This window comes from Petromyzon marinus, chromosome 64 (genome assembly GCF_048934315.1).
Source record: "Petromyzon marinus isolate PM22_M1 ecotype Great Lakes invasive population chromosome 64, UKy_Petmar_22M1.pri1.0, whole genome shotgun sequence".
Lineage (NCBI taxonomy): Eukaryota > Metazoa > Chordata > Hyperoartia > Petromyzontiformes > Petromyzontidae > Petromyzon > Petromyzon marinus.
The window spans coordinates 175,125-187,590 of record NC_133730.1 but is presented as its reverse complement, the minus strand read 5'-3'; the positions used below and the strand labels follow the sequence as shown (position 1 = coordinate 187,590).

General features: G+C 44.6%; 1 protein-coding gene across 7 annotated transcripts in view; it reads left to right on the top strand.

Annotated features, from left to right (window-relative positions):
• The first annotated feature begins 5,611 nt into the window (after positions 1–5,611).
• The window catches only part of LOC116956282 (rho guanine nucleotide exchange factor 7-like), a 90,636-nt gene continuing 83,781 nt past the window's right edge, over positions 5,612–12,466 (top strand). For 2 of the 7 annotated variants that reach the window (XM_032977752.2, XM_032977750.2), the window contains exon 1: positions 5,614–6,229. The gene's annotated coding sequence lies outside the window, so the exon portion shown is untranslated. Of the gene's footprint in view, positions 6,230–12,466 lie in introns of all 7 variants that reach the window. The other 5 variants (XM_032977756.2, XM_032977753.2, XR_004404978.2 and 2 more) reach the window with 3 other exon arrangements.

Here is a 12,466-nt window from a genome sequence, read left to right as displayed (position 1 = left end):
ACTGCAACACAAGCAAACATCATCAAATTTTCTTGCTGTGTTTTTCACACCTGATGATGATTGCTTGTGTAAAAGTCGAAACGTTGTGAGAATTTATTGTTTTATATTTTTATTATTTTACTGTTTCCCTTCTACATGACTTCACTGAAAGAACCAAGAATATGAATCCCTCCAGTCACGAAAGCTTTAAATAAAAAAAATAATACATGAGTTTCAGTAGAAGCGTGAGAATGAGAATTTCGCATTTATGATATCCTGCGAGGTATGCAAATAGGCAGTTTTGCAGATAAAGATATATTATGAGTAAAAATTGAATGCCTGGTTGCTAATGGCTATGATCAAACCACTGCTGCATGGAGGTGTTGTATATGAGCCTTTTCCAAAATTGATATTAACAATAATATTTGCCGTTATATATATCATATTTTTTTAACAAACGAAACAAAATAATTAATAAAACCCGTAAGCCAGGCACACAAAAAAACCAGGTGTCGGTCATAAACAGGCCATTAATAAATAAAGAAATAATAAAACTCTCGAGGCGAGGATGTTAGCAGCTATCTGCGAAGATCTCCAGATGAACAAGAGTTTGATGTGCCCTAAGGGAGGTCAAGCAGAGGGAAGCCCTCCCGCAAGCCAGAAATGAGGACGCCCACGGGTTAAACTATTTTTTTTTAAAACAACGGTTCAAATTTAAAATGCAATAACAAGAATGAGCTAAAGTTAGCGGTCCTCGCGCTCACTCCAATCAAGACCAGGCCACCAGATACATCAGTGAATTATTATCCAATAATTAATTCGCTATCAAATGATTTTCACCTTTAATACTTTTACTGTTAAAACAAAGCTTGGAGACAAAATACCGAGTCACATCAAAGGTTATCGAGAAGGAATGAGGCGAACGGGCAAACTTACGAAAGAGTTTAAACAATATCCCAAGCAACCCCGACCATCTTTGTCTCTCTCACAGCGCGGAGAAGCAGGAATTACACCTTATCACAAGGGGCCATCTGGAAAAGCCAGCCGGGTTTGATGAGGAGACACACCCCACCCCACACACGGCAACCAGACAAACAAGTTTTAAAGAAATTGCAAAATAACATTAACAATAATGTGTTAACCTTAAACGATATTCCATTATAGAACCTTACAGAACCAAGGGATATGGATTCCAACAATCTGGAAACGGACCTCTTAAACTCAGGATGAAAATTATTTTTCTTTTTAATAATTCCATCATAACATTTCGAACCTCGGTAAACCGAGAGGTGTCGGGAGGACGTAGTTACAAACACGAGTCGTGGCGAACATGGGACCAAATGGTATTTGAGAAATATAAGTCGAAAGTATAAAGAGATAGGTGCTCCCGACCACCTTTGTCTCTCCCGAAGAGCGCGAGAGAGGAATTTCACGCCAGGGCAAACAGATCGTTATCGCAGGAGCCATCTGTACACACACACACACGAACTCACACACACAGACCCCGCCCCCCCCTTGTCCACTGCGCAGAGAGAATTGTCTTTGAATATAACGGTCAGCCGCATTTTTCAAAAGGCCAGTGAAGTGAAGTCAAGAGTCAAGACGTCCACAGGACGAGCAGTCGCATGGAGCGGCTGGCTCCGAGCCTCGCTGAGTAGCGAGGATCGCTGAGTCGCGATGTATCAACAAAAGTGAGTCATACAGCAGTGGAGGAAACCTGCTGTCAGCGAACCAGCACGGGCGCGTTCGCGCACTTCAACAGAGAGAGCACGTGCGACTCAACTCACTCAACTGAAGGAAAAGCTTGGGCAGCCGCCAACAACTTCAGCAAACCAGTGACCAAGCGCGTGCGACTTGAGTCATACAGCAGTGGAGGAAACCTGCTGTCAGAGAGCCGCCAACAACCTCAACAAAGAGAGAGGGCGTGCGACTCGGCTCACTCAGCAGAAGAAAAACTTGACCTGTCGCTCGCGAGCGCAGCGTCAGATAATACAGCAGCGGAAAGAGCGCGCGCCGGCGTAGCTCATCCAGCAGTGGAGGAAACTGCTGTCAGCGAACCAGCACGGGCGCGTTCGCGCATCTTCAAGGAGAAAGAGCGCGGCCAGCAACGCCAAGCAAGAGCGTGCAGCAGCTCAGCCAGCAGTGGAGAGAAACTGCTGTCAGCGAACCAGCACGGGCGCGTTCGCGCATCTTCAAGGAGAGGGAGCGCGCGCCACCAGCGTGCCACCAGCACCAGCGTGTGCCAACAGCGTGCCACCAGCGTGCCACAGTGCGCAACTTCGCGTCACCAGCGCTGAGAGGGCAGCGGCCCCGCACTCAACACCCATCGGCGCGACGACGGCGAGCGTCGTGCTGACTCATCCAGCCAGCGGTGGACAGAAACTGGCAGCCGGTCGTATGCAACCCCTCCTCCACACTCTCCCCCTCACTCCCCCACCGCGCCGCAACACACAGGAAACACATTTTGGACACAAGAGATGCTAACCTCGGCGTCTGCTTTACGCAAAGAATTGAACCAGTGATAAAGAAGACACACGATACGCATATCGGGATAATCAAGAAGGGTGCCACTCCAAGGTGGTGCATTAAAAATCAATTCATAAAGGAAAATACTGCTGTCATTGAGTTGCACAATAACCAATCGTCCTGTTAACAACGTGATAAGAATTGACTTGAAGGTCTATGAATGGATGTGGTACTGTGTGGGCAATGTTTAAACACGAATTTACATATTATAAGGTTAAGGTTTTGATAGAATAGTTGCATGTTTTTAATCTCTCTCAACAACCGATTGATTGTGTTACGCGTCGGGAATTAACCACAGGTGCCGCTATCGAGGTGAAACAACGCAATCGTGATGGTATCATGTTAACGCTGTGTTGAAATTCCAAGGTCGAGAGTTTTCATATTATCCAAAAATTAAAGTTAGCTAGAAAATAAAATTGATCAAAGCAGAAGGTTTGTGAGTGATTCTTCCTGAAATTCTGCATAATATTGTTCTGCGTATGAGATCTGAATCCTGGGGACCTATCATAAGCACACAATCACCACACATAATCCATAACACACATAATTCGTAATGTTCAATCGAGAGTAATCGTATCCTTATCGATAATACGGAATTAAAGAGCAGAGTCGAATCGACTCTCTCTCATTCACGCTCACAACGCCTGCGTCACTGCATACGATTAATTGCGTCATTCCAATTCATAACACAATCCTAGTCACCGAGGCTCGACCTGATAATCCATAACGACCTGCATTATCATAACCACGCCCACTCGCATAATTAATACGATTATCTCTCGAATCAGCATAATTTATGCGCCTAATTACACTGATTAACATAATTTAGGATAAATTATGCAAATCTCAAATTTCATTTAATTTTCATTATTTTCATCAATTTTCATAACACCTATATATACAACAGAGGTCATCTTTTTATATCCTGGGAGTGTGCACTGATGAAACTCATTTATACACGACGGTATGTGGCTCTGCTTAAGCTGGGCTGATTATTTAATCGATTATTACTGATTATTGGTTACACTACTCGACTAGTAGGTGCACGCAAAAATAGTTGGGATAAGTTACCGATGTCCCCATGTGCCGCTGTGTGGGTTATCTGCGCCCATAGACCTCTTTGACGAAGTTTTGATTCGGAATTTCGGAACTTCTCCAATTCCATCTCTTAAAGGCTGTAGCCTCAAAAGTTGACCCTCACAGGCGTGAAGAACATCATAGATTCGCCTTTTGCCCGTCCAAGGACGGGTGTATTGTAGTAAATCTGAAACTTGCAAGAGAAAAGCAGACCGCGACGTGATATATTCATTGCATCAATGCGTGTGCAATTTGTAAGGGCGCGGTGACACAGACCCATTTCAATTTAAGGTTATAATCCCTTGTTCATCACGACGTATTTTTTTACTTTGATGTCTCAACAACGTTACGGAGATCGCGTGACGTCAGGGTTCTGCCTTTGTCGTGAGGGTTGTCAGTTGACGCTGAGGTGGGGGGAGGAGGGGGGAGGAGGCGTCTCGGCCCCCCATGTGGAGTGACGTCACCCGCTAATTATTATGAATGGGGGGAGGGGGTGTCCATTTGGAGGGCGTCACCTTATAATTATTAATGAGGGGGGCTGTTCGATGTGGAGTGACGTCAACTGCTCATGATTATTAATGAGGGGGGAATTTGCTGCATGTGGAGTGACGTCACCTGCTCATGAGTATTAATGAGGGGGGTCCATGTAGAGTGACGTCACCTGTTTATGATTATTAATTGAGGGGGGCTGGTCGACGTGGAGTGACGTCACGAGCGTTGCACACAGACATTCTTGGTTCATTTTAGTTATAGTAGGAAATAATAATGGAGGGGGGTCCATGTGGAGGACGTCACATGCTCATGATTATTAATGAGGGGGGGGGGGTCCATGTGGAGGACGTCACCTGCTCATGATTATTAATGAGGGGGGCTGTTCGATGTGGAGTGACGTCACTTGCGCATGATTATTAGTGAGAGGGGGCTGTTCGATGTGGAGTGACGTCACTTGCGCATGATTATTAGTGAGGGGGGGCTGTTCGATGTGGAGTGACGTCACTTGCGCATGATTATTAATAAGGGGGGGGTCCATGTGGAGGACGTCACCTGCTCACGATTATTAATGAGGGGTGGGGGGGGTGTCCACTTGGACGACGTCACTTGCTCATGAATATTAATGAGGGGGCAAGTTCATGTGGAGTGACGTCACGAGCGTTAAGGAGAGACATTCCTGGGTGATTATAGTATTAACCAGTTACTTAAATAGTCGGACTACAGCCCAGATTGCAATGTGAGCTCCCACACCAGCCGTGCTGCGAATGACTTCACTTGTGTACCTCCACGGACCTGTATCCCCTCATACACGAGGACAATCGTCGTTTATAAAACATCCCAATGAAGGACGCTCCTGAAGAAGGCTGTTGAGACTCGGTGAGGCTTTCCTGAATAAATTATACAAATTCAGTTCAGTGATCGGCTGACGGGGCCTCTACAGAACAGACACGCGATCACTCTGCCTTTAAATGCGGGTGCAATTACGCACCAAATTTACCCACATTGTGAGATCCATCCATGCTGTGTGTGCGTGTCATAGCAATCATCACCTTCCTTTTGGAGATTGACCATGATGTCACCACGTCCCAGGCATGACCCCACACACCTTCCCCTCCATCCCCTCCCTCTCCTCTCCCTCTTCCATCCCCTCCCTCTCCATCCTTTCCCTTCTTCATTCCCTCCACCCCCCCTTGCCTTGTCCATTCCTCGCCTTCCCCTCCACCACCTCCTTTCACCATCCCATCCCCCTTTATCTCGCATCCTCCATCCACTCCATCTTCCACCGACCCCACATTTTTTAATCCACTCCTTACCCCAATTCCCTCCCTCCTCCATCGCCTCCCTCTTCCCTTCCCCATTTCCTCCTTCCTCAATCCCCTCCAACATCCCCCTCCAACATCCCCTGCCTCTCCCCCCATCCACCTCTCCCTCTCCTATTCTCCATCCCCTCCCACCCTCCCCCACTCCTCCTTCCTCTCCTTCCTCCCCCACTCCTCCTTCCTCTCCTTCCTCATTCCCCTCCCTCTATCCCCCATTCCCTCCCTCCTCTGCCGACTCCATCCCCCACCTCGTTCCTCCCTCCTCTCCCTCCCCTCTCCTCTCCCTCATCCGGACCCCGCCCTGAGTCTCTGTGTCCCGTCAAGCCGACCGCGTCTCGGTTCATCCGTCTGCTCGTACACACAGACACGGACACACAGACACGGACACACAGACACGGACACACAGACACGGACACACAGACACGGACACACAGACACGGACACACAGACACGGACACACAGACACGGACACACAGACACGGACACACAGACACGGATACACAGACACGTACACACAGACACGTACACACAGACAGACAGAGACACAGACACACGTACACACAGACACACAGACACGTAGACACGGACACACAGACACGGGCACACAGACACGGGCACACAGACACGGACACACAGACACGGACAAACAGACACGGACAAACAGACAGACAGAGACACAGTCACGTACACACAGACACACACAGACACGTAGACACAGACACGTACACACAGACACGTACACACAGAGACACGTACACACAGACACAGAGACACGTACACACAGACACGTACACACAGACATAGCGGCGAGAAGAGGGGAGAGCGGAGAGATTGCGGTAAGATTCAGCACACAGACACACACCACATGTGTTTATTTAGCGTTTGTACTGGAAACTGTATTCTGCATGTATACTGTCGTGTGTACTGTAGTGTGTATGGGGAGTAGTGTGTATCGAGTATAATGTGTGTATAGGCAATAGCATATACAATGTATCGGTTATTGACATGTGTGGCATATACAGCGTGTGGATGTGGTATGTGAACAGCCAATCGGCTATATGGTGTGTATGTATGTGTGTGTTATATACATTGTGTATGTGTGTTATATATTGTGTATGTGTGTTATATACATTGTGTATGTATGTGTTATATACATTGTGTATGTGTGTGTTATGTACATTGTGTATGTGTGTTATGTACATTGTGTATGTGTGTGTGTTATATATACATTGTGTATGTGTGTGTGTTATATATACACTGTGTATGTATGTGTTATATACATTGTGTATGTGTGTGTTATATAAATTGTGTATGTGTGTTATATATATTGTGTATGAGTGTTATATACATTGTGTATGTGTTATATACATTGTGTGTATGTTATACGCATTGTGTGTGTGTGTTATGTACATTGTGTATGTATGTGTGTTATACAGTGAGGGAAAAAAAGTATTTGATCTCCTGCTCATTTTGTACGTTTGCCCACTGACAAAGAAATGATCAGTCTATAATTTAAATGGTAGGTTTATTTGAAGAGTGAGAGACAGAATAACAACAAAATCCAGAAAAACGCATGTCAAAAATGTTATAAATTGATTTGCATTTTAATGAGGGAAATAAGTATTTGACCCCCTCTCAATCAGAAAGATTTCTGGCTCCCAGGTGTCTTTTATACAGGTAACGAGCTGAGATTAGGAGCACACTCTTAAAATGGAGTGCTCCTAATCTCAGCTGTCCACAGAAGCAATCACTCAGATTCCAAACTCTCCACCATGGCCAAGACCAAAGAGCTCTCCAAGGATGTCAGGGACAAGATTGTAGACCTACCCAAGGCTGGAATGGGCTACAATACCATTGCCAAGCAGCTTCGTGAGAAGGTGACAACAGTTGGTGCGATTATTTGCAAATGGAAGAAACACAAAATAACTGTCAATCTCCCTCGGCTTGGGGCTCCATGCAAAATCTCACCTCGTGGAGTTGCAATGATCATGAGAACGGTGAGGAATCAGCCCAGAACTACACGGGAGGATCTTGTCAATGATCTCTAGGCAACTGGGACCATAGTCACCAAGAAAACAATTGGTAACACACTACGCCGTGAAGGACTGAAATCCTGCAGCGCCCGCAAGGTCCCCCTGCTCAAGAAAGCACATATACATGCCCGTCTGAAGTTTGCCAATGAAACATCTGAATGATTCAGAGGATAACTGGGTGAAAGTTTTGTGGTCAGATGAGACCAAAATGGAGCTCTTTGGCATCAACTCAACTCGCCGTGTTTGGAGGAGGAGGAATGCTGCCTATGACCCTAAGAACACCATCCCCACCGTCAAACATGCAGGTGGAAACATGCTTTGGGGGTGTTTGTCTGCTAAGGGGACAGGACAATTTCACCGCATCAAAGGGACGATGGACGGGGCCATGTACCGTCAAATCTTGGGTGAGAACCTCCTTCCCTCAGCCAGGGCATTGAAAATGGGTCGTGGATGGGTATTCCAGCATGACAATGACCCAAAACACACGGCCAAGGCAACAAAGGAGTGGCTCAAGAAGAAGCACATTAAGGTCCTGGAGTGGCCTAGCCAGTCTCCAGACCTTAATCCCATAGAAAATCTGTGGAGGGAGCTGAAGGTTCGAGTTGCCAAACGTCAGCCTCGAAACCTTAATGACTTGGAGAAGATCTGCAAAGAGGAGTGGGACAAAATTCCTCCTGAGATGTGTGCAAACCTGGTGGCCAACTACAAGAAACGTCTGACCTCTGTGATTGCCAACAGGGGTTTTGCCACCAAGTACTAAGTCATGTTTTGCAGAGGGGTCAAATACTTATTTCCCTCATTAAAACGCAAATCAATTTATAACATTTTTGACATGCGTTTTTTTGAATTTTGTTGTTATTCTGTCTCTCACTGTTCAAATAAACCTACCATTACAATTATAGACTGACCATTTCTTTGTCAGTGGGCAAACGTACAAAATCAGCAAGGGATCAAATACTTTTTTTCCCTCACTGTATATATTGTGTATGTGTGTTATGTATTGTGTATGTGTGTGTTATATACATTGTGTATGTATGTGTGTTATATACATTGTGTATGTATGTGTGTTATATACATTGTGTATGTATGTGTGTGCTATATACATTATGTGTGTTATATATATTGTGTATGTTTGTTATATACATTGCGTATGTGTGTTATACACATTGTGTATTTATGTGTTATATACATTGTGTATTTATGTGTTATATACATTGTGTATGTATATGGTATATACATTGTGTATGTGTTATATACACTGTGTATGCATGTGTTATATAAATTGTGTATGTGTGTTATATACATTGTGTATGTGTTATATACATTGTGTACGTGTGTGTGTTATATACATTGTGTATGTGTTATATACATTGTGTACGTATGTGTGTTATATATATATACATTGTGTATGTGTCTTATATATACATTGTGTGTGTGTTATATACATTGTGTGTGTATGTGTTTTATACATTGTGTATGTGTGTGTTATATACATTGTGTGTTATATAGATTATGTGTTATATACATTGTGTATGTGTGTGTTATATACATTGTTTATGTGTCTGTTATATACATTGTGTATGTGGATACTGTCGACAAGAAGGCGCGTTGTGTGTGTGTTAGTGGAGACAATGGGATATGGTGGTGTGTGTCATATATGGTGTGGATGTTGATCGACAATATTGAGAATCTGTGTGCATGCATAATTAACATGTGTGGCATGTACAGCGTGTGTGTATCGACGATATTATAATGTGTATAGGATATGTAGTGTGTGTTAATATAGTGTGTATAAACAATAGGATATGTACTATGTGTGTATGAGTGTGTACGTGTATAGATAATAGGATATAGTGGGTATTTATGTGCGGTGTGTATAGGCAATAGATGTAGAGTATATTGTGTACAATATACAGTGGAGTGTGTGAACCGTGGTGACATTTGACATGTAACGTGTGTATGCTGTTTGTGTGTCGTGTGTGGAAGCCTTCATCCAGTCGTTGGTTGACAAAGGGACCCTACAACAGCAACAATAGTGTGTTGGTTGTGTGTGTATCTATAGTGCATATATGTAGGTACTGTACATGGTTTGTGCATATGATAATTATGGGGAGCGGTGGCGCAGTGGTTATCGTACTGCGCTAGGAAATCGGCGACCCGAGTTCAATTCCCGTTCACGGGAAACATCGGTCACGGTTCTCTGGACTGGGCCTGTAAATGAGTACCTGGTACGGTGTGTAAACATCATCAATGGAGAGATAAAGGCGGCCCGAACTTGGTACTTGAACATCCACCCCTCGTTGTCCGGGCCGTCCGTCTTGGGTGTTTGCGAAGGCTTTATATGGGGGTTGTCAATGTTGTGGATTTGCTCTCCCGACACACCGGCGCGCTGCACTAGTAACGAATTGGCACGTTCTGTTTACGTGACAAACGTCACTAATTGGCTTTGTCGGGTGGTGGCGAGTTTAACAATATATTGACGCGATCCAACCCAAAACACCCATATTATGGATTATATATGGGGGGGTTCTTTGTCTTGCTGCGTGTGATGTGTGTTTATTGTGTGATGTGTGTTTATTGTGTGATGTGTGTTTATTGTGTGATGTGTGTTTATTGTGTGATGTGTCACGTGGTGGTGGTATTCACTGTGTGCCGGCCTTCATAGGTGCTCGCTAACAGCACCTGCCCCAACAGTCTGTAACAGCCTATACGGGGGATCTTCGTATTTGTGTATATAATTGTGTGTACAGTACAGTAATCATACGGTATTGTGTGTGATTATGCATTGCAGTAATGTGTTCATAACAGGGCCTAATCGCATATATAGTGATTGCTGTGTGTTGTGTCGACGTGTTTACATGCCTTGGTATGTACGTGTGTTTACTGTTTGCACGAGTGTATTTTCTATTGTACACATTGATACTGTGTTGACATGTGTACGGTGTGTTGTGTGTGTATACTGTAACTGTACATAAGTGAATACAGTTGCTCGTGGACTCACTGACTGACGGGAGTGACCCGGCTGTCGATTTTTTTATGAATAAGCAACTCGGGGAGCGACGCCCATGCTGAGTAACTTACGTAACCAAACCGACTGACTTGACTCACTCACTGGATGATAAGCAGCGACCCACAGACTTGGCCACATGACGAGGCAGGCGACTAGCTGACTCAAGAGTGGCGTCTTGCTCCAACAAGCGTAGCGAGTTGGTCACCGCTGTCGAAAGCCCTGTGCCAGAGGTGGAAATTCCACATTCCCATGTCAGAGGCCATAATAATGTTCATTTGCACTTGTTAGACGCCTTTTACAGTGCCTCAAAGCCACCGCTGTGTTCTTGCATTCCCAATGCCTGTCCTTAACCCTGTAATCGACTGAGAAGTGACCGAGTGGGACTGCTGGCTCTGAATCTAGGTTTCAGGCATCCAGCCACAGTGGTGGAACCAGCTTCTCTGTGTATATAGGAATAAACGTCTTCCGCACCGTACGTAGCCAATCGTCCTAATCGAATGTTTTACTGGTAGGAACGAAGTTGTAAACTGAGTGTACCAGCCTGCAATAGATTAATGTGTCCGTCCGTCCCCTTTCAAAAGCCCCATACTACCGTATACCGGGAAACAATTCCTCATTTTAAAATGCAATTGTTGTCATTTTTCGGCCCAGCCCTTAACGATTTTATGATACATTGCTCCAAACTGAGCAGATTTCAGTCAATAAGGATTTCACCATTCCATTCCTCTACAGAGGTTAATTTGTCTGAAGAACCCTCAACGATTTTGAGGGCAAAAAGGTGGAAAGACGCTCTCAATTTGCACAATTTTACGTAACAATGTCATAAAATTGCGCAAAATTCCAATGTTCCTACCAGCCCACCCTGCAGGGACCTGTTTTCAGCCAGGCGTGGCTCCACCTCCATTCAGACGGGGGGAGGCGGGGGTCGCCATCAGAGTGATCCACCGCTAAGCAGAGTGAACTTGGGGTGGCCTAGGGGACGCAGAGCCCAGCCCAGCATCACCCTCACGCACGCACCGGTTCCTTCAGCCCAGGCACCATCAGTGACTTCCAATAACAACGTAAATAAGCAGACACAATACGTTTCTTCGACGTATCCGCCCGTTTCTCCGCATGAATGCATATAAAATATATTTCTTACACAACCCATCAGCCACACGGCCTTCGGGGAGTGCGTGAATTCATCAGTATTGTTAAATTCATCAGTATTCTTTCAAGACAAAGACTTACATGGACTCGCACAGACACTCATGTGCCGAGGGAGAATGAGTTGCAATGAAACTGTTCCAAGTGGAGTGAGTTCATGGTTTTATCTCGGTCACCAATTACTGCACAAACATCACATTGCGTTTTTGGTTTTTATTCTTTTTTAATTTATTTTATTATTTTCTATCTATGTGACTTTACCGAAAGAACCAAATAATATAATGGCATTTGTATATGTAAGATTTTGAAACAAAAGCAATAGCTTAAATCACACTAAAACCATCTGCTTTGTTTAGATATGTGGATGACACATTGGTGGTCTGGCCACACAGAAAAGATACACTGAACGCATTTCGAAATCATCTCAACTCACAAAACCCATGTGGTCGAAATGGTAAAATAACAGAGTGTTTACCGAAAGAAAACGCATACTGACGCCTATTTGAATGCAGTCACACCATCACCCCGCACAGAAATCTGCTCTTATCAAGATGCTCATTCATCGAGCTAAGAAAGTGTCAGATGGTGACAGTCTGAGAAATGAAATTCAACATGTCAAAGAAGCGCTGCAAATGAACAGTTACAATGATGCAGAAATCAACAGGGCATTGAATGCCAAAACCAAATAAAATAACACGAGCATTGAAACTGCCCAAGTAATTAAAACGATCAAAATACCGTACATTGCGGGAGTAACTGATAAATTAGCCAGATGTTTGGAAAAATAAAACATCCATGTCAGATTTGGCACGGTACATAAAATACAGAAATTAATATCTGGTACAAAAGATGTATTACCGAAGCTATCAACAGAAGGTGTGTAC